The 24,329-nt window shown below is 45.7% G+C and overlaps 1 protein-coding gene across 13 annotated transcripts in view; it reads right to left on the bottom strand.

The window, feature by feature from the left end:
• The window catches only part of STARD8 (StAR related lipid transfer domain containing 8), a 159,234-nt gene that overhangs the window by 61,571 nt on the left and 73,334 nt on the right, over positions 1-24,329 (bottom strand). Inside the window, exon 1 of one of the 13 annotated variants that reach the window (XM_075940814.2) lies at positions 2,435-2,567. The exons of the other annotated variants lie outside the window; for them this stretch is intronic. The gene's annotated coding sequence lies outside the window, so the exon portion shown is untranslated. Of the gene's footprint in view, positions 1-2,434; positions 2,568-24,329 lie in introns of those variants that run through there. 13 annotated transcript variants of the gene reach the window in all.

Here is a 24,329-nt window from a genome sequence, read left to right as displayed (position 1 = left end):
AATCATGCATGCTGCAGGAGGCCTGGGCTATCTCACTGTAAAGAAAGACACTGATAAGGCTGATCAGACCTACATTCAGATAAATTGTGTTTTGCTGTGGCTCAGTGCTAGAAGACTGTTTGAGGACAGCAAGACTCTCTCTGACATACAAAAAATGCTTCTAACAGTCAAGGGGTAAGTGACGGGCTCTCTGCTCTGGATCAGAAAGTTCTGTCTGCCATGCATCAGAATGGCAGCTCTCCACGAAAATGGCACATGAAAGCACGACAGAAAAAGATCCATATGAACGCTGCTACTTTTTGTTTTCATGGCCAAATCTTGTATTCGGTCCCTTGTATCATCCAGCAACATCTCTAGTCCACTTGCTCCAAGGTAGCATCCGGCACAAAGCCCAATAAATACTCTTGGATCTAGAGCACTTGGTATAAACAAGTCTAGCCTACCTACAATTTAGAAATTGAAATAAAGGGGCTGCTTAGTTGGGAATATTTCCGTTCACGGTAAGGGACTGTTGTGGAGAAATATTTGTGAAATTTCACACGTTTAATTAATTCAACATACAATGAAAAAATATTATATTTTTATGCTTTCAAAAATCACTGAATTATTTGTCCCAGTCTTACTTTCAACCCTGCTGGAGGAGTTGAGCAGAATTAGTATTTCTATGCAAAACTTGCAATAAACTGGAATTTAACAAGTAATTTATTTACCTCAGACATGTTTGTGATGGGAGGTGGGGGAAGCTCTTTAGGGATCGGGAGGGATTTTGCCAGTGATTCTGCCTTTCCCTCTAGAACAGCTATTACTTTTCTTTGTATGCACATCGCTTTGCTCTCCCAGAAGTGCCAAGGTGCATTGCACACAGATATAAAGCATATTCACCCAAACATTCCAGAATAATGAAACTCTAACATCTTCAGGTCTCTGCATAGCCAAGTGTCCGTGTCTAGTGAGAATACCATTACAAGACCAGCGAGACAGAAGAAGCATTTTTATTGCCAGTGGCTTATTTACTCCGTAGGGAGACATAACTGAAACTTCCTCTGCTTGCCTTATGTGTGTATATCTTATTTGCTATATTAGACAGACACTTGAAGCTGTGTCTAATGTTAATCTCTCCCTCCCTCCACTTATGGATGGGGAGAAGCTACTTCATTACTGCAAGACATACAGTATAGTCACAGAAACACCAACTCATGAGTCAGACAGATAAGAAAATGGAAACCAGGCTTTACTGAAGACATTTGCATCCTTGCCCCCCAGCAACACACTGAAAAGACTCAAGTTACTGAAGCGATCTGAACCTCAGCGACAGTCTGCCAGACCTTCCTTCTACCTTCCTAGTGTAATGGGAGGCTTGTTACAAAAAGCTCTGAGGGCAGGACCTACCTGCCTTTTCCTAGTTGGTCTTGCCCAACCCTCAAAGCAGGATTCAACCTCTCTAAATCCTTTTCTTAGTCATCTGTTTAGTGGAAGCAAGCTTCAGAACAGTTATATCTAGACTCGCTGCTTCTACTGACCATAATGTTTCATAAATACCCATCTCCAGAGCAAAACGCAGAACAGAGAAAACTGGAACAACTTCTATTAGAAAATAAAACAAAAAATTGACAAAGTGGCTGTAGTAGCATTCAGAATCCCAATCGGCTTAAGAGCCCAGCAAGGAAACAAAAGTTCTTCAATATTCTTCAGAATATTACACATCATCTTTTACCTATGTGCCTATCTATGTATGCCACTGCCAAGAGCCATTTACAAATATGGCCTCTGTTCAAGAAATGACATGTAAAAAGATTACTAGTCGGTGATTTCTCTGAACGAACTGGGTAAGTGTGTAAGCAAATGCACAGGGATAGGCAAAGGCAGCCCTAAGTAGCAATGTGTTGCTGTCTTCCTCTTTAGTAAGCCCACGGAAACTACAAGTCCCAAGATGCAGTACTCCATGTTGAGCTGAGGGGCCCAGACCATAAAAGTCAGGAAAGTTAGTAGCGCGGGACAGGAGACAGTTAGTTCATGGTCTGTATTGCTCAAGAGGGGCCAGGAAGGAAGAGCACCAAACCACAGCACTCCGCCAAACCCCTGCTGCTGCTGCTGCCTGCAGTATCACTAAGGAGTTTTGTGGGGCTTAATTGGTTGATTGCAAAAGTGCCACGTCCCACAGCAGAATAGGAGTATCATTAACACAAGCATTTATTCTGTCATTTAAACCCACAGGAAAAACTGGAGAGAATGAAAGAAGTGAAACATGCAGCATCATTGACACTGGCTGCAGCTAACAGGAGGGAAAAGGTGCACCCAGACCACCAGGGGCCAGCACCATCACCTACCACAGAGCGATTCAGCCACACTCAGGCCAGGTCTACACTAGACCCGTAAGGTTGGCTTAAGGTACACAATTGCAGCTACGTAAAATACATAGATGGAATTGGCTTACCTTAAGCTGAGCTTGGTGGCATCCATACAACAGGAGGCCGACAGGTGCCAACACTCACATCACCTTCCCTTAGTCCTTGCGACTGCGAGGAGCACAGGTGCCAGGTAGAGCTGCCCTCTGCGTTTGATTTATGGGTCTGTACTAGGCACCCTAAATTGAATACCAGAACATTGATCTCGAGTGAAGACATGCCCTCAGTCATTGTTAAATGCAGCTTAATGACAGAGAAATGTCACCTGATGAAAGTTGCCAACTGTTAGCCAGCAGAGACGAGACTGGAAAAGACAGAGCATATAGTTCATCTGTCTGTATCTCCATGCTGCAGCAAGCTTGTTCTTTAGACCTTGTTTGAATAAACCCTCCTCCAGTGTGATTCCCTTGTGGCTGCACTAAAATCTGCCTTCAGCAGCCAGCCAAATGGTAACAGCCTAAACTTCAGCTTACTGTCTCCAAGCAGCATCATGCCTGGTGTTTCTCTTGGGCCCATCTCCCGAATCTCTCCATATCCGTGGAGGGGACACAGCCAGGATGAGATGCAATCCTCCAGGTGAAGAACCATGGCAATGTAGCCAACCCTGAGCACTCACAAAAATCATGAGACATGATTCTGAAGCCAAAGTGATGCATTTGGAGTGATTTTTATTTCCCACTGAATATTTCAGCCTTTAGAATTTCCCAGCTTTTCTCTGCAACCACAAGAGTTAAAACTTCTTTTAAAAAAAAAAAAGGCTGAGTCTCTCATTTTCTACGCATCTCGAGAAGCTGGGACTATCAGATCACCACCAAATATCACGGAACTCATGCTAATATCAGGAGCATTGGCAACACTGCAGCATGGTCATGCACAATGGTAACTTCCCCTCTTTGTGTTTTGTTTGTTTTACAAGACCTTTGTCAACCCTTTGATGGCTGTGGGTATTTCTGCCCTAGCAAATTCACATCTCCATAAGCATACAAGCTCATTTCCACTCCAAGAAGTAGACACTCTCCATCAGCAGCAAAAGCAAGCACTCACATGCTTTGCTTCTTTGTAAAGTCCAAGGCCCACAGAGCCAGCCCTGAGCAGAGAAGGCATCAGACATCCAAGCAGTTCCTCTGGGAAAAGGTGATAGCATTTGTAGTGACATCAGCCAGATCGCCCCCCTTTACATTTACACCTTTCCTGTCTTCACTGCAGTGACATGCATGCTAGAGAAAGTGTTTAATCTCTCCCCCATGAGCCAGGGCTCAAAGTCATTATTTTAGAGATGACCTTCAAAGGTCAAGTACCAAATTCCTGCAGCTTTACCAATATATGCTGATTGCTTCCAACAGCAGAGCTAAGCAGAACTTTCAGCTTCTTACTAATCAAACAATATGTTCCTCATTTCTTATTAAAGAGTAATATGAAGGGCCCAGGCCAATGTTTTGGCGCCATCCACCATATCCTAGTAACATTACTGGGGGTTTTATTTAGCAGCTATAGGCTGAATTTAAAAATGGGACTGTGCTTTGATGAGTCTCAAAAGCACTCCTTCATACGATAGAAGATGATCATGCAACTTCATAATCACGATTAAGTTTTATTAACCAGCAAGCATATGGTATTTTAAATGCAAGCATTTGCACCTAAGAAGTCCACTGGGAGAAGGTCATCCACAGAGAAAAAATTCTATAAATGACCAAAAAATACTTCACAATGAATTAATTCATTGACTGAACTCAGCCTCTCATTTGGCTAACAGCTATGAAGAGAGCAGACTGCAATTTTCCCAGATATATTCATTATTCAAATACACTGCAGAAAAATCTTTTCATATTTTTTACTGCACAGATTGATTGCAAATATTCCAAAATGCTGCATAATTGTCACTAGAAGCCAAGGGAGAAGGAGGGGGCCACAATTATGGCCAACACAAAGTCACTTTGAAATTGAAATGTGGAAAGTTATTGTTTCATTATTTGCTGTGCTCTAAAAGAAATCTGTTCGATAAGTAATATGCATCTAATGAGCATTGTGCAACAATGCACCTGCCAACTCTTTTCTTCTTCCCCTTCACTTTTACGATAGGTAATTTCATTCCCTGGCTCCACACCCTTCTAGTCAATCTGGTCTCCAGTCCTGGGAAAGTGTGATAAAACTATAAACGATCAGAGATAACAGCAGTTCCTGTTTAAGGACAGAGAAGGATGTACAGCTATTGGATACTCACTTCCTTATGCAGGCTTTCCATACAAGAGAAGCGAATTTTCCAGCTGAAGTAAGAAGACCTTCCACTAAGTGTCAAGACAGATACTAATCCCCACTAGAGCAAGCAAGACTTCTCCAGGAAGCTCAGGAAAAGCTCCTATCATTGGAGTGAACTTTCTTCCAGGAATAACCACCTTTTGAAGAGAAATGGCTCTCTCTCACATACACACACACGTATCTTGGACAGCCTCTCCCTTTTCTAGAAGTTCCACATTGGATCAGTCTTCTTCCTGTTCAGCATGAAGAGGTAGCCTTGTTTTAACATCTCCTCTAAAACTGAGTCAAAAGCGGCTATGATGAGCAACACGTGTGCATGTCTGTCTGACATAGAGAGTCGTGTAGAATGAGAGATGTGTAAAACCCCTCATTTTAATTTGTAGTTTTCTGTAAAAGGCTAGTTTGTTTTATGTATGCTGGGAGTGGGAAATAATTTTTGATGGGGGAGAGACCACTCCAAAAATGTGATAAGTTGTCAAGTGCCACACTCTTCCATTATATTAATGGGGAAAGTGCCGTGTTTGGGATGGTGCAGAGGGGAGTTTGGGGTAAGTGACTGGGGTATAGGAGGGGATGTGGGATTTGGGAGGGAGTTTGGGTGAAGGGGATTGTGACCTCCGACAGGAGACTGCGGTGCAGGAGGGGGTGTAGGGTCTGAGAAGGGGTATATGGGTGCAAGAGAAGATTCTGACCTGGAGGAGGGGTGCAGGAGGAGCTGCAGGGTTTGGGAGGGGGCTGTGACTTGATGCAAGAGTGCAGGAAGGGGTGCAGGAATTTGGGATGAGACCAGGGAGAGGTGATTGGGATGCTGGATCTGGAAAGGGGTTGCGATGTGGAGATGGGGTATTGGCGAGAGTGCAGGGTCTTGGAGAAGGTATCGGCACAGTAGCAGGGATGCAGAGGATTGGGGGGGAGGGAAGGGTTGGGGGGAGGGAAGAGTTGGGGTGCCAGAGGCAGACTTTGAATGGGAGGGACTTACCTGAGTGGCTCCCTGCCTGTCTCAACCAGGCTCCCTGCTTATCCTGCCCCCACATGGCATTCAGAGCAGCTGGCTACAAGGGCCATGTGTGCTTCTATAAAGACTGTGGCCCTGGGAGCAGGAGGGGTAATTCACACACTGCCTGTCCTGCAAACGGGCAGCTCCCATTGGCCAGAAACCGTCCAGAGGGAGCTGTAATATTATGCGGGGGGGGGGGGGGAGAGAGCACACGGAGCCTCTTCCCCCCTACCCCTGGGCTCACAGCAATCAGAAGCACACATGGCTCCCACAGACAGCTGACCTGAGCACCTTGTGAAGGCAGGGCAGGCAAAGGGCCTACCTGAGGCTCCCCCTGGGCCACAGGCCAGATCTGTTGGCTTGGCGGGCCAGATCCATCCCCACATGGTTGTATTTTACCTGCCCCTATGCACAGTGCCAGAAGCTAAGAAAGTGCTTCCCAGACAGTAGAACACGCAGCCCAGATATCTTCAAAATCCTTCTTAAAAGTCTCTTCTTGCATAGTGTGCTGAAACCACTGCCTAGGATGATGGCCAATATTGTGTCATTGTTTCCTTATACAGGTTGAACCTCTCTAGTCTGGCACCTTGGGGACCTGACCAGTGCTGAAGCAAATAATTTTCCATACCACAGGAGGTTAACATTATCTAGCAGCATTACCAACACTTTCACTGCTTACTACAGACATTAAGAGGCGGGTAACCGACTAATCGTGTAGTCAATACAAATTGTATTGACTACATGATTAGTCAGTAAGCCAAGTGCAGGCAGCCCGGCTCCTACTACATTTGAATTGCAGAGGTAGGTTCCAGACTGGTGTGAGCTGGGACAGAGCCAGGACCGCTGCGGCTCTGCATTTTAAATGCAGAGCTGCAGCAGTCCTGGACTGGTGCAAGCCCCAGCTGTTGCGAACAGAGGCTGCTTCACAGCAGCAGTCCCTGTCCCCGGGGTGGGCCCAACTCCCCACTGGCATTCCCCCATAGACAGGGACTACTGACAGAGCAGTCTCTGCCTGCAGCGAGCCTGGGCCTGCCACGAGTAGAGGCTGCTTTGCGGCAGCCTCCCCTACTCCACTCTTCCGCTGCTGCCTCTGATAGAGGCAGTAGCACAGGGTGGGGATGGGCAGGCAGCACCACGGAGACAGTGCTGGGGGGAAACTGGCTTTTAACCTGGCTTCTCCCAGCACTGACTCCTGTTTCTGCCCACACACACACACACACCATTTGCTTCCTTTGATATAGAGACAGCAAAGGGAGTAGCCAACTCAATTACCCAATAGGCTTAGGTTTATTGGGTAGTCAACTATTCACTTACATCCCTACAGCTCACTGGGCTCTCAGAAGATATTTAGGGATAAATTAGAGCTAAATAACCACATAGAACACTGAGAGCCAGGACTGGTGGCTCTAAACAGACTTGGGACTGTGGGAAACTTGGTCACACCCATGACAAATGAACATCCGGCTAACGAAACTCACCCCGGACTACGGATGCTGCTGAACCACAAAGTGATGGACTAGAAAGGTTCAACTTGTACTCCTCTATCTGTCAGTATCCATCTGACATCTTTTTACTCGTGTTTGTTCAGTACCTTGCTCAATGGGACCCTGGTCTGTGACTGAGACTCTGAAGTACTTCCATAATACAAATAATACAGGCCTCTGTGACTGGTATTCATGGTCCCCTATTCCTGTGATACACTTAATAGCAAGTCTCTGTGCTGGGATGTGCTCTCACTCATAATGCAGTATTTGCAAGATTAATAGTTGAAGCTTTGTGGGTTAGAGCGTATAAAATATGAAGGGAGGCATCTGGCACCAGCTGGTACAGATAATGTCTTATCTGATGAACTGACAGAACTGCTGGAAAAGGTTTGACAGTTATTAATCTATAGAAGAGGCAAACAGTAGTTAGTAGCCTACTGACCCACAATAAACCATAACAGCCACACAATGCAAGCATCTCCACTAAGCCTCCAAAATGTTTTCAACAAGACACCTAAGAAATATAAAATGTTCCCAGCTCACTTCTCATCCCTGGTGGTATTTTCATGATGTTAGACCCCAAAGTTCAGCTGTGCTGTCATCAGCCCTACAAGACACCGGGCTGGGAGCCAAAACAAAACAATGAAAGCCATTTACAGGGCAGGAAATGGCATCTGCTGGATGAAACGCTATCTTCAGACAAGATGTGTTTGGATAACTCCAGTTTCATAACTCACTTCTTCCGAGGTTAGGAAATCACAGTAATACAAAGAAAATATAATGGGGAGCGCAGCCTTGGCATGTTGGACAGCAGGAGAAGCAGCTGAGTACTCTTCCCTGTTGATTCACATCCATACAAGCTGTCTCTTCTATTCCAGTCGCCCATGGACTTCAGTGGGGCTGAGAAAGTGTATGAGCCTCACTGAGCATCAAGGGTGAATTAAATTAGGTCTCCTCCATATTTACAATGCAGATTTGTTGGTCTCTCTGTGGCCTCACTCAGTACATATTATGTGGCCCTTTACAAATGGGCTATTTCGCAGAAGCCAAGTAGCGAGTTGGGATCAAAGTAAAACCACCTTTACATTTCTGGCTTTTACCTTCATCACCACAGATGTGTCAGGTAGGAGCTTTACAGGAAAGGAAGGCAGGTCAGCCTACTCTTTGCTATTCCAGGAGTCCTTGGTCCTTCTGTTCTCTGTATTTATATGTAAAACGGGGTGATTCTCACCTAAAAGTCCTTCTAGAGACTAAGGAAACCCTAAGTCCCTCATTAGGTAAATAGGTACTAATGTGAAGGGGCTGAGAGAGGAGAGAGACTATTTGACAACAGGTTTTATAGTGCACAACCAAGCCACAGAGACAGCTGCTATCAATCATCTTAGGCCTAGCAGGAGCATGATCTGAACTCCCATCACGGCATCAGCATGAAGCATAAAAGTTTATTTTAACCTTATATTATTCCAAATCAAATTGTATCGATCAAACCGTTACATGTTTTTTTGTGTGTGTGTGTGTGTGTGTGTCTGTCTGATTAAAAAACCCAGAAGGGATCACTGTGATTATCTAGTCCAGGGCTCGTGACCCGTTTGTATGCGGCCCGCGGTACCTCGAGCTGCTTCCTGGGCCGCCTGCCTTGTTGCTGTGGGCTCCAGCGGCAGTGCGTGTCCGCAAGCCGAGCTACACCACATTGAGCCAGGCCGAGTGTGCAGGAGCTTCCAGCCGGCGGGCAGTGGGGGGGGACAGGGTACACCGGCCATGCTGGCCACAGTGGCAGTGCCTCCTGACGAGTGGAGCCATGCAGCGCCGCACTGAGCCAGGCTGCATCGGCGCATGCGCAGGAGCTGCAAGAGGCAGCTGGAGAGCCGAGCAGTGAGGCACATGGCAAGGCAATGGCAGAGCTGGGCAGCAAGGGTGTGTCCAGACTCCATGCCTCCGTCGACGGAGGCATGTAGATTAGCCAGATCGGAAGAGGGAAATGAAGCCGCGATTAAAATAATCGCGGCTTCATTTAAATTTAAATGGCTGCCCCGATCTGCCGATCAGCTGTTTGTCGGCAGATCGGGAGAGTCTGGACGCGATGCCCCGACAAAGAAGCCTTTCTTCATCGACACAGGTAAACCTCGTGAAACCAGGTTTACCTGTGTCGATGAAGAAAGGCTTCTTTGTCGGGGCATCGCGTCCAGACTCTCCCGATCTGCCGACAAACAGCTGATCGGCAGATCGGGGCAGCCATTTAAATTTAAATGAAGCCGCGATTATTTTAATCGCGGCTTCATTTCCCTCTTCCGATCTGGCTAATCTACATGCCTCCGTCGACGGAGGCATGGAGTCTGGACACAGCCCAAGAGAGGTGGTGAGGCGATGGCAGAAGCAGGTGGCAAGGTTGGGGTGAGAAAGGTCTGTGCTGGGGCTTGGGTAGGGTTACCATACGTCCAGTTCTTCCCAGACACATCCTTGGTTTTACATGTTAAATTGCCATCTGGACAGGTTTTTTAAAAGGCAAAAAAAGTCCGGGATTTTTTGCCCTGCAAAGGGGATCGGAGAGGGGGCGGCGGTACGTGCCTTCAATGGAACATTCGGAGCCACGTGTCTGGACCACTCTCAGCTGCTCTGCAAACAGGCTCCAGCACCTGCAGGGAAAAGTGCGTGGTTCAGGTGAGTCCTAGGACGTTACCCTCCTACCCGCTAGATCTATGTCCCCAGCTCTGCGGGAGGGAAGGGCACTAGGTTAGAGCAGGGAAGCTGGGGGTGCCTGGCTCTGAGGAAGGGGTGGGGCATTGGGTAGGAGCAGAGAACTGGGTGTTAAAACTTCTGGCTTCTTTCTTTTCCTGTAGGTGGGCAGTGGGTCTGTTTGTTAGATTTGGGGGTTCCAGTCTCTGCTTTGTGAGAACTGTGGGAGCTGGTGCTTGGTGGGGTGGGCAGGGGAAAGGAAGGGATTCTGGGAAGCAGGATTCCTGGGTTCCTTTTTTTAGCCATAGCACATTTCCCCTTGGTGCCTTTAACTTCACATTGATTGTATTTATATTTCAGTAAATATTGTACTGACAGTTGTTCTTTGATTTGTTAAAATTGTGAAGCCAAAACAAAAGAGTAATCAATATAATGGTCTTCTCTTCATATGTGTTTTAGTAGTTAAATTCCTGGACTGTCATTATGCATTAAAAGTGCTGTCATATGGGTGGAAATTAGGTAAATATTACATTTTATTAATATTAGAAGAATTGATTTAAATAGGGACTGCGTGTTGTGTAGTCTTGCCTTAATTTTCGTATTCATGCTTGTCAGTGTGAAAAGCTATTTGCATATATTTGCATAAATATTTGCATATATATGCAAACACACTTAAGTTGTAGCCCCTGGGGCTTCCAAAGTTGAGTAGCCATGATCTAGTCTAACTAAGATGAACTTTTTTGTTAGTCTCTCAGGTGCTACAGGACTATTCCCTGTTTTTCAAGATGAACTTTGCTTTTTAAGCTAGGTTATTATGTTTTTCTACAAATGATAAAATTCACCTAAGCTCTTCCACGAGTTGGGGGGGAGGGGAGCAGAGAGGGAGTAATCAATGCTTCCTACCTGTTTATAGTTCTCTAGCACTCCAACAATAGATGAATGTGCACGGTCAGTCGCTTGTGAGCAATCCACAAGAAATCAACGAGCACCTGGAACTAGTGACCCTACAATAAACCAGTGCGCACACAGTACAGCACCCGTGAGCAACTCTCAATAACAAATCCATATGCCATACAATAATAGCAATTCTCTATAGGGAAAATGTGTGCCTGACTGCACAACAGAGAAGATACATTCCGTTTCACACATCAAAGGAGACAGAGAAAAATATTAAGATGCCATAAATCGCGGATGGATTTTTGTTCCTATTTTTAAACACTGAGGGTTTACACATAATCAGTGTTGTAGCAGTTTCCATACTTCCTTTCACTGTGTGCTTGGTCTGATCCATATGTGCAAATGTGTATTTTGGATCGGTAACACTCTGGCATGAACCATTGTTCATGCAAATCCACAACAGACTTCAGAATGGCTGGAATCCTAAGGTATGTGCTGCACATGGCTGCCTCCCTTCGAAGGGGTCCCGCTCAGACCTGGGAGCTAGTCTCCAAATTACTGTTGTTGCTGCTGATTTTAACGATTTAGGAAAAGAAGCCAAAGATTAGATTCTTCCACTCCTGCCTCCTGACACCATTTCACAAGTCCCTCTTCCCATCCCCCCTCATCAATCCAAATATAAACTTGCTTTCAGGAAATGCCTTTAAAGAAAGCGGCACCTCCCTGGGTCCTGAAGAATGCCTAGAAAATAAACTGTCTGGGGACATGAAGGAAACGGCTTTTTTCACTCACACTGCAAAGCAGACTTAACCCTTTCTGTCCCAGCTGCCAGCACACTCAGTGCCTCCCACACCCAAGGAGAACTAAAAATATACTAGTCAAGAGAGAGAGGGAAACCCAAGATAACCACCCATGCCTATGGAGGAGATGTAGTGGTGAAGGGGTGCTGAAGTTCCAAGTTTTGAGCATCCCCGCTTCATGCCCCAGATGCCTGAGGTCCCAGCTGTCAGCCTCATGCCCCTGCTGCCCAAGGTCCTGGCCGTTGGGTCTGCTGCTGCCCCAGAGTTCCACCGCCAGCTCAGCCCCAGGGTGCCACCCAACTGTTAGCCCTATTCTGAGAGGCTCTGCTTCCAGGTCCTGCATGTGGGGTCCTAGCTATTGGCCATAGCTCTAGGCAACTCCAACTGTTCCAGAGCCACCGCATCCCTCCCACCAATAGCTCAAAGTAAAATTCAAAGTTCTCTACTGGAGCCAGGTTGTGGCGACAGGGGGAAAGTCCCCAACCAAAATCTCCAATCCAAACCCTCCTGAACATCAGGAACATGCAGAACCTCATGCGAATATCACAGTCCAGGCCCAGCTCTAATTTTAGATGTATCTGGCCTCAACACCACTGCACAACCACACACAAACACATGCACAGCTTTAGAGTGAACATCTGCAGCAGGCATAGATGGGGACCTAGGGTTGCAGCTGTGCTTTCCTTTTTCCTTTCCCCCACCAAAAGCACTTGTGTGTTTCAAGAAGGCCACTAAAACACCCCTCTCCATGCAGGAACCGTTCCCCTTCACAGAGACATCTGCATGAAAACAGAATCTAGTTCCAGCAGCTGCTGTTGCCCATTCTCCTGCTGAAGTCAGAACCCTTCTGTGAGTTGTAGTCAACAGCAAACCTTTATGAGGTCCCAGAGGATTCACACTTGCAGTTTGGTACCTAATGCACATTTCCAAAGCACTTTGGGAGTGACAGGGGTTGGATCTAAGCACCTAGATAGAAAATGTGACTGGGGTATAATGGAACAGAAGTTTTGTCCTTTCTTGTTTTGAGAAGGGGATTATCTCTCGCTAAGCCTCCACATCCTCCTCTTGGCTCAGAAAGCCTAGATATTGTTTCTTGCAAATGATTACCTGTTCTGCTCATTCCCTCTAGGGCATCTGGCACTGGTCACTGTCAGAAGACAGAATACTGGGCTAGACAGACCTTTTGTTTGACCCAGTATGGCTGTTTTTATGCTTTATAAACTTTAACTAATCCTTACAGCTGCACACACCTTTGTGAGCCAAATTAATTCCATCCCCATTTTATAAACAGAGCTGTTGTTTCAGATATGTACAAATAGTATGGTGATGAGCTGCAGCATACAGCCCTACGAAACGGGACCAGAGAGGGGAAGTGAATTGGCCAAGACTCCCAGAAGACTGGTGGCAACACTAGGACCAGAACTCAGCAGTTCTCAGCACCTGTTTGCTCCAAGTTGCTTCATTTAATCCAGATGGAGTCCTAGGAAACACACATCCTCTTTTCACACCAATGTTCTTACTTTAGAAAACATGAAAGAAGAAAAGGTAAAATAAATTCAGGAAATCCCCAGCTACAGAGGGGAAATGGTCTCTAAATAGAACTCATCCAAGGTTTTGCAGGAGGTTCTAAAGAAAGCAGCTCAGCATGAGAAGAGAAAAGTTCAACTCCCCTTCCTGGCTACCACCCGCTGGGGGAGACGGAGAGGTAATGCTCTCTAAGTCAGGAGGCCCTTTACACGAAGCTGTTTGAAGGTAAGCTTTTCACTCTTAGGGACACATAGAAAGGAGGAGAGTTCACTCTGATGGCAGCTCACTAGTATAAGTGGTTTGGTTCTATGGTTACAAGCCCAAAACAACAGCAATAAAGTATGAGGGACAAAACCCCAGGTCATGTAATAGCTACGCAGTAATGATACTTAGCACTTCCACAGTGTTTTCCATTCATTGATGTCAAAGTGCTTTACAAAGGTGGGAAATAATTAGTTATCCCCATTTTACAGATGGGAAACTGAGTCAAAGGCTTCCCCAAGCCGTACACCAGGCCAGTAGCACAGACAGGGTCTCTGCACTCCCAAATCTATAGTTCTGTTCACTGGACTGCACTACCTCCCTAAATGTGCACCATTAAAATGTACTCAGGAGTCTCTGGTTCAGTTTCAAATGTCCAAGATGGTCCCATACAATAATTCAGCTTGTGCTGCGAAGTACCAGTATATGTTTTTGTTTGGATTACCAGCAGGGGCTAGGATGGTAGCATAGCAGAGGTACACATAGCCACAAGGCAAGCGGCAGGGGAAAGAATTGTATGCCTCATCATCTGATCTTAGAACAATCTTATGGGCTCTAAAAGAAACAATATCTGGCCTTTCTGAGCCAGGAGAAGGATGTAGAGACTTAGAGAGAGAGCTTATCCTCTTCTCCAAACAAGAAAGGACAAACCTTCTTTTCCATTATACACCGATCACATTTTCTAACTAGGTATTTAGGTTATATAGCTTTCAACACTATAGAACGAGTGCCTGCATAGCATCAGCATGTTGTTTCAGATAAAAACTGCAAATATCTTGGAGAACATTGTAGGAGCAGCATGGTGTAGCAATTCAAGCATCCACTGGGAACCCAAAAGACCTGGATTCTATTCTTGGCTTTGGCACAAACAAACTGTGAGACCCAGAGCACATCATACAAGTTGTTTGCCTCAGCTTTCCTCACTGTAAAATATGGATATTATTTTTCCGTGTCCCAATTTAACCCACATTTCTAAAGAACATTGGTGTCTTCAAGTGGAAGGCGCCAGTGCAGAACAGTGTGCTATAATTAACAGTAGACCCAGGAATTCAGTGGCTATCATTTTTCTAGATACACCTGCATAGTTTAATAGTTTGACTTCTCTGACAGCTGAGATCCCTGAGCTGTGACACTAATGTTGACAATTCTGTGGAGGGAAAGAAAACAAAAAGAAGCAAGCATACATTCTCCAGGAAGTTACTGCCTGATGAAGGCAGCAGAAGGCGGTCCAGACCAGTGTTTCATAAACTTTTTAAGTTTAAGAAACCAAGGAACACCAAACAATATTTTTTTTCCTGAGGAACACCAAGGATTTTTTTTGTTGAGCCAAAAAAGGGGGGGGGGGAGGGGAGAGAAGTCACCTGCCCCTGTAAGAGCGGCCATTCTGAACTCTGTTGTTCTCTACAGCACACCTCCAATTGCCTTGCAGCACACCGGTGTGCCATGGAACACAGTTTAAGAAACATTGGTCCACATTAGCTCGAGTTGGAGTTCACTGTTTGCAATGTAGCTGTGCACATACCACAATGGAGGCCTGGTCAACTGGAAATAACTATTTTGTTCATCAACTGAACTGCAAGCAACGCCTCAAAAAGAGAAGAGTAGCAAGGTGTGTGCTGTCCACAACAACGGATTCCAACCAGTAAGATCTGTTAACATACAACTACACTTAAATCTGACCGAGGGCTTGTAGCAATGTTCTCAAAAGAGGGAAAACCCCAGAGATTGGAAGCTGCTTTAGTTGGATCGGAAACTACAAACCATAATTCTCCTGGTCCCCAACTCAGCCCTCAGAACTTCTGCATGCACAAAACACAGCAATCTGATTCTTATTTCTTACAGTCCCCAAAAGAGACCACACTGAGACATACCTAGAAATCCTATCCATCAAGATGATGGAAGGCACGGCAACATCAGGGAAATAGGATATCTTTCATTGTTGTTTGCAATGCTGCTGTAGCCATACTGGCCTTAGGTTATTAGAGAGATGAGGCGAATCAGACATCATCTTTTATTGGACCAGCTTCTGTTGGTGAACAAAACAAACTTTCGAGATTACATAAAGCTCTTCTTCAGATTTGGGAAAGGTGCATTCAATTCCTGACACGGTATGACCTTAGGAAAATTACTTAAATCATTTAGCCCTCAGTTTAATATTCTGTAAATTGGTTGTAATAATATCAACTACCTGACAGCTGCAGCAGGACAGAATTCATTAGTGTTTGTAAAGGACTGAGATTCTGGGATGGAAAGCATGACAAATGTGCAGTTGTCTCTCTCTAGGCACTGATACGGCAGCCATTACAATGGTACACCTATACATATTTTATATATATATATATATGAGGGACATGCACTCCTATATAAATAGAAACTGATAACTGGCTTCAACTATCCAAAGACAGTGTCTGCTCCAAACTGGCAATAAAAGTTCAGATACACATGCAACTGATTAAAGACACAGTTATGTACAAACTTATAAGCAAAGCTCACTTCATTAGGAAAACGTAAGCTGATATTTTGTTGCTCACAGTTTCTAAGGGATGGACACAAACAACAATACTGAATGAACAAAAGCAGAACACAATGAAAAACCTGTGAGAAGACTCACTGGACTGACTGTTGAGTATATCTATCTCTGAATTCAAAGCTCATTCTTACAAAACAGACAGAGGAATGTTTTTGGGATGGGAGAGCAGGAGGAAGAGCAGGCTAATGAAAAGAATTCCAGTACCCAAAGAATTAAGGATAATTGACCCACCTTCCCATATGGACGGACTCAGAGACAGGTTGCAGGCCTGCTTTTTTTTTTAAGCCCTATATTATTAATTGACTGGGAATCTTCTTCCCGAGCATTCTTTAGATCCCAACACTGGTAAAATTCAGTCCCTCATTGCCCCAGCTCAGATGGTTGCAGACCATGTACAAGCTTAGACCTGGTCTACACTCCAATCTTATGTCAGTACAACTAAAATGCTTAGCAAGGCATTTATACTGAGTGAACCCGCAGTGTAAACACAGCTAAGTAGGGATGTAAAATCCTGTTTAACCAATTAAGTGGGATAGGAGGGGGAAAGCTGCCCTGGCTCTGGCTGCTCCACACAGGGCTGCTGCTGTCTCCACCAGCCTTGCACGGGGTTCCCGGCTCCATGCGGGGCTGTCAGCTCCTGCCCTAGCCTGTGGCATGATGGTGCTAGAGCAGCCCTCCACCCAAAGTGGTTAACCAGTGCTGGTTAACCGTTGCCCTATAAGCATTACCAAGTAAGGGAGATGCTTACTGGGCAACTGGGTAATTGGTTACCTGTTCACATCCCTAGTGCTAAACTGATGGGAGGGCTTCTGCCAACGCTATTGTGTCTCAGAGAGCTGGATGTCCTACGCTGACAGGAGCTCTCCCATTAAGTATGCACTACAGTAGCGCAGCTGCACTGGTCAATGCAAACAAGCCCTTGGTCCCTACAGGATCTCACTGTAGTGTTTTGCTAGATATCACAACTTGCAGGGCTTCCTTTGAGTTTGAAACATCTCTTTGGTGAGGCGGCTGTTTTCAGCTCCCCCCTTCTCCTCTCTCCTCTAGTTTAAAGAGGCAGTCAAATGAAAATGTCAGGACTTCCTTCCATGCCAAGTACCTCAGACCCACACACGTAGCTCAGGGCATTGGGATTAGGCTACAGAGAGCTTTTAATCTCGGCCACAGAGTTCACATCCAGCATCGGTCCGTAGGAATGACACTTATAGGATGTCTGCGCTATGTGCTGAGAGACATACACAAAGCAACTCAATCCAGTTGCTAAACAGACAATTGTCCATGTGAGAAAAAAAAAACCCGGCACCATGCACAGGGATGGAAACACAGAGAGGAGTGGCTCTGACAGGCAGATGTGAGGAACACTGCTCCAAGATCATGGTGGGGGGAGCTTCTGATGAACAGCATGGTGTTGATAACAGGAGAGGAGGACAAAGGGAGCATTAAGGAGATTCTCAAAGACTGGCTTTGAGGGGAGGGTTATTATTTACCTAGGAAAATTAAACGCAGATGCAGGGTCTGCTTACCCAGAGGTTCTGCTTTCACCCAATTACACAGGTGAAGGAAGGCAGGCACCAAGAGGGTCAAGTGAACTTTGAGTCACCACAATGCATCAGTGTCTCAGCCTGGCCTTGTGACCCTCCTACCTCCAACTGCTCTCCAGTGCTCTGCCTTCCTAGGTCAGTTCCAACATTCTGCCCCACGCTGCCACCCAAGATTACTGAGGCTGTGTCTAGATTACATTCCTTTTCTCAAAAAAGGGATGTAAATTAGACACTTCGAAATGGCAAATGAAGTCGGGATTTAAATTTCCTGCACTTGATTTGCATAATGGTGGCCGCAGTTTTTTCCGAAATGGGGCTTTTCAAAAGAAAAATGGCTGTTTAGATGGGGATCGTTTGAAAATAAAACCCTTTTTCGAAAGATCCTGTACTCCTCATTTTTTCAGGGTTTTTTTTTTTTCAGGGTATCTTCCTCTGGGAAGCTCAATGGTTCCCACACCATCAGATGTCAGAGACACAGTCTTGTCATTATTGAGCCTGATCCTAAAAGAGAAGCAGCTTTCCTGTGGGTGAAAGAGAATTAACTCTATCCTTTCACAATCCTCAACCTGCATAAGACACATTCAGCTCTGGTCTCTCCAGCTCTGCAAAGTAATCACATTGAAATTTGCAAAAGCGATGAGCAGTCCTGACACATCTTATAGACTAACAGATTTATTGGAGCATAAGCTTTCATGGGCAAAGACCCATTTCGTCAGATGCATGTAGTGGAAATTCCATCTGACGAAGTGGGTCTTTGCCCATGAAAACTTATGCTCCAATAAATCTGTTAGTCTATAAGGTGCCACAGAACTCCTTGTCGCTTTTGCTGATTCAGACTAACACAGCTACCCTTCTGATAATTGAAGTTTGCATTGCTTTCCACACAAATGAGCAGCGACGTTAACCCAAAGGAATAAAGGAGAGAGGGAGCAATACTTTGTTGCTGTTCTGACAAGAAAGTGAGGAGGGAATCGGACTATTTTGAACTGAGCATGAGAAAAATAAGCATATTAAAAAGCTGTAGTGTGACCATTTCACCTTCAACCAGAATCAATTAATTCTTGCAAATTTTATGTGAAAAATGTCTATATATGCATGTAAAATATATGCAATTTCATTGATCTGTAGATCTACAGAATTCCCACACATACACCAGTGGTGAGCAACCTGTGGCCCACAGGTGGTCCATCGAGGTTCTAGCCCAAAAGACTTTTTCTTAACCATTGCCCATGTGCAGGGTTGCCAGATTTTGCTGGGTTTTGTCAGTGTAGTTTTTTTTACCTACTGGTATTGCTAAAGTGACATGCACGTAAAGCAAGGGCACATGAAGTGAAGTGGGTGCTGATTGCACACAACATCGCGAGAGCCACGTGCTGCCTCTACATCCAAAGGGCTCCTAGAGTTCAACTGGCACACACTCCACAGATTCCAGCTACACAAGCACAGTTAACAAAACTACCCTATCCTGGGAGGCCATTTTGCAGCCCATTGAGATGAAGAAAGGCCACTCATGAGGCTCACTCACTAGCCTAGCTTGCCTATCACTGCTTCCCCACACAGTGTATGCACACACCGCTCTGCAGCCTATCTCCATTAGCATATCAGGAGGTAATTCAAATGCATGCTGAACATACCATTGAGAGAATATGTATTTTCCTTGGAACACAGCTTAAAGCTTCCATCCTAGAAAGCCATGAATGTATTTATCAGTGACCGCTCCAGTAAGACTACAGCAGACAGAGAAAACAGTTTCATAATCCTACGCACATTTTGCAGTCAGAATCTTTTCACTTGTTGTGATAAATGGCAGGAAATCCACCCTTCATTCAGGCAGCGTGCTGGGAGCCAGCAGATCTATCAATACAGCATCCAGGAAGGAGTGCTGAGTTTCTGGTCCCAATTAAGCAGAGCATGGCTCGCATTCTTGAATGGAGTCCTTGGAAAAGATGTCCAGATGTTCAATTCTTCTGACAGCTCCAGTAGCGGCATGTAACATTCATGTGCACAGTGTAGGAATTGAGTGCCTAGTCTTTGTGACTTCCTCCCACTACCGGGCACCGCCAGACAGCCCATTTAACCAGATCTCCCCACTTTGAAACTGAGGAAACAAAATGAGAGGGAATAAGGGAAAGGCCCAATTGACTGCCCCTTCTTTCAATATCCTGCAGGAAAAAGATGGGAACAGCAACCCTTATGCTTCTGGCTTCCTAGGTGTGTGTTCTCAGAGTCATCCCCAGCTTTACAGAGGTTCAACATCCCAGGAGAAATGGCTTTGTTTTATCAGAGATCATGGAAACCAGAGAGTACTGGGCTAGACCAAGCAAAGCATGGTCAGGGGTTGAGCACAAGTCTTCCTATTCAACTCTGCCAATGCTCTTCAGTCCTGATCTGCAGCTGTCCCCCTACATACACACATGCAATTCAATACTTCCCTGCACCACTCTCCTGTGGTGTCCCAATCTCTGCCAAAGACCCATTTCAGTCCTCTGATACAGACACTGGCCCCACACTGGTCTAGCACTGCACCTCCATTCTGACCTACAGCACTCCCTGAGGTTCAGCTCCCAGACTCTGCACAACAGCTCAGCCAGCACCTGCGTCACACACAATCTTTCATTCCTGAACTATCCTGGAATTGGCACCAGCAAACTCATGCAGGTTTTGTGATGTGGACAAAGAGCTCTCAGATCCATGAGACAACACAGAGAAGCAATGGAATGGGGTTCCTAAACATGGGTGATTTCATTAGCCACTAAGAACCTTAAACTGGCAACAAGCCTAAGAGCGGCACAGTGTGAAGCCACCTGGTCCTTTGGAGCCTTATCCACCAGATTATGAAAGTCACTCAAGCTATTTTGTTCAACAAGGCCTTTTCCAGACCTGTCCATTAATATCTCCCTCCATTTATTCTTCCGGTTACCGGCACCGGATGGCAAGCACCTTTTTCTGATAAGGAATCTTTAAAACGGCTAGTTAAACAGTGCTGTTGCTGTACGTTCGATAAATGTTTGTGGCACACGCTGCAAGGGTAATATGTCACTTATTAATAGGCAGCTTGGCAGCATTCCCCTTGCAATGGGAAAAGGGGCAGAATCAGAAGGGAAGACATACATGCCTGAGATATGTTCAGAGACCAGGAAATAACACGATGTTTAGAACCCCAGGGATATTCAACCAGACTCTGGTTACTGTAGTACAAATTCAGAGGCACTCCACTGACTGCCATGGATTGGCTGTGGGTTTACATCAGAGCAGCCATGAGTAGAAAATCACCACCCTAAGAAAAACAACTGTGTGGACCCAAACTATAGGGCAATGAAGTTGCTACCTTTGCCATTTTCTAGCAAACCAAGAGTTGAAAGAGCAGGAATGAGAGGGGATCAGAGAGAATATCTGAGAACAAAAAGCAGGCAGGTGGAAGCCCACATAAGAGCTCTGGCAGCACCTGTGCTGCTGTGACACTGACATTACAACTCCAGGATTCTGCATAACTAAAGTGTCCTGCTGGAAATGAAGGACACTTTAAACCAGGGGTGGGGAATCTTTTTTGGGTCGGGGCCCACTGACTCACAGAAAAATCAGTCGAGGGCCCCACACAAGTGAGAAGCAGAAAAAAAAACACTCATTGTGGCTCCTGCCTGAGGAGACACTTCCCACATTCCCCTTGCACACCAGTGCCTGGGGGGCCCAGCCAAGCAGGTTTTGTACGCTCCAGCCCCCCAGGAGGACAGCAGGGGGGCTGGAGCACCAGCTTGGGCTCCCCAATGCCAAGGGTGGACCCAGGCATGTTGAAGGCTGCATCCAGCCCCAGGGCCTGAGGTTCCCCACCCCTGCTTTAACCCATCAACAACAGGATGAACCTCTCTCATCCCGCACCCTCAGGTTCTGATCAGTACTAAACCAAAGAATTTGCCGAACCACAGGAGGTCACTGCTTATGGGGCCCTTAGAAGACACCTAGGGATAAATTAGAGCTAAAAAACAGCACAGAACACAGAGCCAGGACTGGTTGCTGTAAACAAATTTGTACTTGGTGCAGGAAACTTGGCCACACCTAGGACAAGTGGACATCGGACTAACTAAAATCATGCCAGATCATGAATGCTGCCAGACCACAGAGTACTGAACTAGAGAGGTTCAACCTGTATTTTTACAGGATGCAACAGAGCTGTGGAAATGGAGACCTGCACAGGAAAGCAGGCAACTAGCTTGGTAAGAGCCTAAGCTTTAAAAAATTGCGTGAAGTAGTACACATGCAAGTAAATGCCTGATTTGCATCAGCAGTGACTTCAGTTTTCTATGAACATTTGGTAGTTGTACATTGTAAAATGTAAATGCAATCCACCAATTTCCACATGCACAACTGTGGTAAGTGAATACAAAATTAAGAAAAAATCAGGCTCTGGCTCTGTATTTACTACCTCATACATCTGACAGAGTTCATTTTGAAAGTGCATAGAAAGAAAAAAAACTGTCTGTCTTTAAATCTCTGCACCCAGCTCCTACAGCCTAGAAAAGTTAATATAATTATCTGGAGGTGACTTTCAGAAAGACTCAGCACAAGAAGGGCTATTGTGACTCAATCATTAACTGAGTCGGGGGACCCTGGCTTTATCGGAATGTGGCCTCACTCTGCTGCCAACGTTCGTCACCAGAGAATGTGCTGGAGCAGGACACAAAGGTTAATTAATGCCTTCTCAGCTCCAGCATTAGCCCCTGGCTGTTAGAACCACAGAACACTAGAACTGGAAGGGACCTTGAGAGGTCATTGAGTCCAATCCCCTGCCCTCACAGCAGGACCCATTACTGTCTAGATCAGTGTTCTCAATCAGTGGTACCAGTAGCCTTAGGGGAACTTAAGAGAAGTCTGGGAAGGGGGTATGTCAACATGACTGAAATTTGGAGAAAACTGAATTTGTTTTAAATTTTACAGTGCTTTATTATTTTTGTACTTTTTACACACACAAATTTCATCGCCTGCCCGGCTATGATTAAGTTGTTTAAACAAATGCGTTGCAATAGTAGAAAAAAATTGTGTGTGTCTGAAAATTGTAGGTACTGGGGGGTACTTATTTTATTTTTAAAGGGGGTACTTTATTTAATTAAAAAAAAAAAAAAAAGGTTGAGAAACACTGGTCTTGACCAACCTTGATAGATGGCTAACCAACCTGCTCTTAAATATCTCCAGAGTTGGACATTCCACAACCTCCCTAGGCAACTTATTCCAGTGTTTAACCACCCTGACAGTTAGGAAGTTTTTTTTCTAATGTCCAGCCTAAACCTCCCTTGCACCAGTTTAAGCCCATTGCTTCTTGTCCTATCATCAGAGGCCAAGGAGAACAATTTTTCTCCCTCCTCCTTGTGACACCCTTTTAGATACCTGAAAACCGCTATCATGTCCCCTCTCAGTCTTCTCTTTTCCAAATTAAACAAGCCCAGTTCTTTCAGTCTTCCTGCATAGGTCATGTTCTCTAGACCTTTAATCATTCTTGTTGCTCTTCTCTGGACCTGCTCCAATTTCTCCACATCTTTCTTGAAATGTGGTGCCTAGAACTGGACACAATACTCCAATTGAGGCCTGATCAGTGCAGAGTAGAAGGGAAGAATGACTTCTCAGGTCTTGCTCACAACTCTCCTGTTAATGCATCCCAGAATTATTTTTGCTTTTTTTGCAGCAGCATCATACTGTTGACTCATGTTTAATTTGTCATTCACTATGACCCCTAGATCCCTTTCTGCAGTATACCTTCCTAGACAGTCACTTCCCATTCTGTATGTGTGAAACAGATTGTTCCTTCCTAAGAGGAGTACTTTGCATTTTTCCTAATTAAACTTCATCCTATTTAGCTCAGACCATTTCTCCAGTTTGTCCAGATCATTTTGAATTATGACCCTATCCTCCAAAGCACTTGCAACCCCTCCCAGCTTGGTATCATCTGCAAACTTAATCAGGGCCGGCCCAAGCCATTCACGCGCCCCGGGAGCGCAGCGCCGCCCCTGGAAGTGAGACGCATGCACGCCCCCACTCCCAGGTGCCTGGCGCCCCACCCGAGTGTGCGGTACATGCACGGTGCTGCTCCCACCCGACCCGGCAGCCCCGCACGGCACCCCCTACAATGGGGCGCCCCAGGCAGTCGGCCGCCTCGCCCAGACCATGGGCTGGCTCTGAACTTAATAAGTGTACTCTCTATGCCAATATCTAAATCGTTGAAGATATTGAACAGAACCGGTCCCAGAACAGACCCCTGCGGAAGCCCACTTGTTATGCCCTTCCAGCAGGATTGTGAACCGTTAATAACTACTCTCTGAGAACAGTTATCCAGCCAGTTATGCACCCATCTTTTAGTATCCCCATCTAAGTTGTATTTGCCTAATTTATTGATAAGAAGATCACGTAAGACCGTACAAAATTCCTCACTAAAGTCCGCTTCTCCCTTTCCCATAGACTTCTAGGAAGACTCCTTCCACGCTCCAGCATATCTCTTTCACTGCTGCTAAATGCAACCAACCAACTATGCCTCACGTTTTCCAAAAGGGAAGAAAGGATAGTCTGTGATTAAGGCATAGGACTGGAAACTAAGAACCCCAGATTCTAATTCTAGCTCTGTCCCTCTTCCCTATGTCCCCTTGTGTAAATAACTTGACCTGTGTCTCAGTGTACCTGCCTGTAAAATGAAGATAATATCACCCATCTCATAGGCCAGAGATGGGCAATAATTTTTGATTGGGGGGGAGGGGAGAGAGAAGTACTCTCAGATTTTGGAAAGTGGTCAAGACCCACACTCCTCCATGATATCAATGGAGAAGGTGTGGGGTCTGGGATGGAGGTTGGGTGCAAAAGGGAGCTTGGGGTTAGGGACTAGGATGCTGCAGGGCCTGTGGGGTCTGGGAAGGAGTTTGGGCGAAGGAGGCAGTTGTGGCCTGGGGCAGGGGACTAGAGTGAAGGAGGGTGTGCAGGG

The sequence above is a fragment of the Pelodiscus sinensis genome, chromosome 13 (genome assembly GCF_052426305.1).
Source record: "Pelodiscus sinensis isolate ZL-2025 chromosome 13, ASM5242630v1, whole genome shotgun sequence".
Classification (NCBI taxonomy): Eukaryota; Metazoa; Chordata; order Testudines; family Trionychidae; genus Pelodiscus; species Pelodiscus sinensis.
This window is presented reverse-complemented; position numbering and strand designations above follow the sequence as displayed.